Source organism: Taudactylus pleione, unplaced genomic scaffold (genome assembly GCF_031769625.1).
Source record: "Taudactylus pleione unplaced genomic scaffold, aTauple2 ptg000189l, whole genome shotgun sequence".
NCBI lineage: Eukaryota > Metazoa > Chordata > Amphibia > Anura > Myobatrachidae > Taudactylus > Taudactylus pleione.
This window is the reverse complement of record NW_028284591.1, coordinates 295,128-299,132: the sequence shown is the minus strand read 5'-3', so window position 1 is coordinate 299,132 and position 4,005 is coordinate 295,128.

The following is a 4,005-nucleotide window of genomic DNA, read 5'->3' as shown; positions in this document are numbered from 1 at the left end:
CCCATTGCCTGTCAACTATCCCTGTCACCCGCTCCCCCTCACGGTCACCTCTCACCTTCTCCCCTGTCACCCACTGCCTCTTCCTTCTCCCTGTCACCCACTGCCTGTCACCTCTCCATGTCACCAGGGCCGCCATCAGGGGGGGACTGCCGGGCCTGTAGTCCCGGGCCCGGAGAGAGAGGGGGCCCGTGGTCAGCATTAATGGAGAAGACACGGCGCAGGCACTGGCAGCATTCCAAATAAGTTGCCAGCCATGAGCCAACTAGAGCTCGCGGAACAGCAGCCAATCCGGATTGGCTGCTTGCAGAACGACAACCAATCTGGAGCGGCCACTCCTGATTGGTTGTCCCGCGAGCAGCCAATCAGCAGTGACCGCTCCTGATTGGCTGTTGGTCCGCGAGCAGCCAATCAGCAGTGGCCGCTCCTGATTGGCTGCCGGTCCGCAAGCCGTGATTGGCTCACGGCCAGTGCCTTATTTGTAATGCCACCGACGCTTTCTTGCTGGCTGCTGGTGCATAACTGCACTGCTGCGGCCCTGCAACCTGGGCCTCCGCTCTCTCCGGACCAGCTGAAGTAAGTACATAGGTCCTCCTAATGCAGCCAGCCTTTCACTGCGCGTCCGCCCCCCCCCAAGTCCAGACAGCCTCCCCTGCCCTGTGCCTCTCATTACTCCTAACAGCCCTCCCTCCCATGTGCCTCCCCCTTCTCCAGCCTTTCCTAACCTGCCCCCCCCCTCCCCAATAAGGTTCAGCCTTCCCTGCCCTATGCTCTTCCCATTCAGGGGGACCCTGAATGTTTTATTAGTACTGGGCCCCACAATATCTGGGGGCAGCCCTGCCTGTCACCCACTGCTTCTCCCTGTAACCCACGGCCTGTCACCTCTCCCTATCACCCTCTCCCTGTCACCCTCTGCCTGTTATCTCTCTCTGTCACCCACTGCTTCTCCCTGTCACCCTCTCCTTGTCACCTTCTTGCCTCTCTTTGTATACCTCTTGCCTCTCCCTGTCACCCTCTACCTCTCTCCGTCACCCACTGCACTTTGAACTTGGAGTGGGGCGGAGGAGGGGGGCCCAAAGCAAATTTTTGCACCTAGGCGCACCACTCACAAGTTCCGACACTGCTAGCAGCTATGGTGGTACAAACTCCTGTCAGTTCATAATACATACTATTATTGAGCTGCCCTTTTCCTTAAGAGTAATTTATTAACAGAAGGTTCCTGGTGAAACATCTGCTAAATTCAAAGTGGAAGATTTAGTCTAGCGCTTGAGGTTTGAAATACCCCTGTCTTATCACTCCATTGCCAGACCCTGCCCCCATTGCAGAAGTCGAGGGGTTGTTGTTGGTGGTGGAAGCCGTGACACCTCTCCAACCTCCTAAGGCTCCCACTCTTTTATTCTGAACATGTGTCAGGGTCCAGTAACTGTCCTGGAACTGAAAGTCCAAATGGGGTGCAGATGGCGCACACTCTGCTATGGAGGTAGTTTTGTCATTGCCGGTCATAAGAAGGGAATTAGAATTGGAGTGTTCAGAGTACCAGCGAATTTGCACTGTCCATGGTCATTAAAAGTGGGTGTCTCAGGGCTTGCACAGTCCGACGCAGGCTAGTACACAAGAGGAAGCTGGAAACTAGCTTTCACATATTGCAACTCCGCGGTTCGGTTCTCCAGAAATCCAAATCCACCCTAATTTGTGAATTTGGACAGATCCGAGTGGTGATTCTGATCTTCCCGCAGTTCGGAATTCGGATTTTAAATCCAAATTCCGGGTTTTGGATTGCAAAAATTACATGAAGATGAATCCAGGTCCAAAACCAAAACACATGGGTCAGCGCACATCTCCCATTTGTAGCTTTTGCTCTACACCACACATTTATATAATTATGGATTCTAGTGTATGCATCTGTACGCAGTGCAGTGTGTAGGTTGTGTTTCACACGGGAACAAAACGTATTATCTAATAAATAGGGATGACTTATATAAAGTAGCTTGCTCTTTTTTCGTAGTTCATCAAAGTTTTGGTGCCTCATATTAATGTATTGGCTGAAACTCTGCATAAAATGATACAGAAAAATCGTACAAACTTTAAAAATGATATCCACCATACAGAGCAAGGAATGTACTGTGCAATGTGGTGATAGAAAGAAAAGTCATTCTGATGGCTAGAACAAAAAGCAGAGCCCATACTAATGACCAGTGAACAAGACAGAGCCCATTCTGGTGACTAGTATGCGAGACAGAGCCAATTCTAGTATGCAAGGCAGAGCCTATTGCTGTGACTAGTATACAAAACAGAGCCCATTGTGGTGACTAGTACTCAAGACAGAGACCATTATGGGACTAGTATACAAGATAGAGACCATTGTGGGACTAGTACTCAAGACAGAGACCATTGTGGGACTAGTATACAAGACAGAGACCATTGTGGGACTAGTATACTAGACATTCTGGAGACTAGTATATAAGACAGAGCCCTTTCTTGTGACTAGTATACTATACAGAGCCCATTTTGGTGACAAGTATACAAGACAGAGCCCATTCTGGTGACTAGTATACTATACAGAGCCCACTAGGATGCCAAGTGTATACATCAAACCCCGTTCTCGAGGCTAGTTCACATAGTTCATGGACATAACTACTAGGATATCAGGAGCAGAAGCTGATTTGAGAGGCAGCATTGTGGAGTAAAGTGGGCGGACGGGAGTGTGGAGATTAAGTCATAGATGTAAAAAGGAGAGAATTGGGTGAGGGCTTTGTAATTGAGTGTTAGTAGTTTGAATTGGCAGATGTAGTTCATTTGGAGAGGAAGATGAGCCGGGAAGCAGCATTGAGGACAGATTAGAGGGAAGACTGGTGGGGGACAGGGAGGCCAGATAAGAGGAAGTTACAATTGTCCAGTCTGAAGATGATCAGTGAGTGGAAGATGGACATTGCCTCCAGGGTGAGAAAGGGTCTGATCCTGGAGATATTTTTGAGATGGAAATGGCAGGACTGTGAATAGTACTGGATGTGTGGGAGGTGGATGTGTGGGAGGACTGGATGTGTGGGAGGTGTGTGGGTATTTGGGAAGGTGGGAAGATGATCAGCTCAGTCTTAGGCATGTTAAGTTTAAGTATGCGCTGGGACATCCAGAAGGTAATAGCAGAGAAACAGTTGGAGATATGAGTGAGGAGAGAGAAGGAAAGGTCAGGGGAGGAGAAGTAGATTTGAGTGTCATCAGAATAGAGATGATATTGGAAGCCAAATGAGCTGAGGCGCTCGCCTTAAGAGAATATATAGAGGGAGAATAGGAAAGTCCCATAAACAGAACATTGGGGGTCACGTACTGGTAGAAGTGGGGAGTAAGTCCAACACACCACTTAGTAACTACTTATTATGACAGACCTATTAAGTCTCCAATTTCATCATCTTCCTACTTCAAGTAGGTTGTGAACTTGGTCTTACTGTATGAGTCCAACAGGGTCTTAAAAAAAAAGACAATAATTTCATGCTAGACCTCTTGTAGCTTGGTGAGTTCCCAGGCCTGGAACTGATTGGGAGACTGATTGGCCACTCCGAGCAGCAATGAAGCTGCACTACTGACTGCTGGGTGCCCTACTAGCCAGATGCAGGGGCCATGGGGCAGCAATGGTGCCGCCCCTGCACCCTGGGCAATGGCACCACTCACACAAGCCTACCTATGGCCTTGCTCATGGGAACACCTCTATAGAAATGCAAAATATCTATTTTATATTTGTTTACCAAAGCTGAACACCAACATGTCAGGATATCAGGGTCTAAGGGATAAGAATATTTCACTGCTGAGGACCAATTGCCAGGGACACACCTCGTCTGTGCGCATATGGGGGCTGATTCTGTCGCAGGCAAAGTGGCTGTAGCTGGGGAAGCCTGATTTACTACCGTATGCTAATGCCAGTGTCCGTACAACTAATGTGGGGGTTCATGCATCTGCAAGCGGAAACCAGCGCCGCCCATTGACTTTACTCAGGCCTCCGCAACCACCAACATT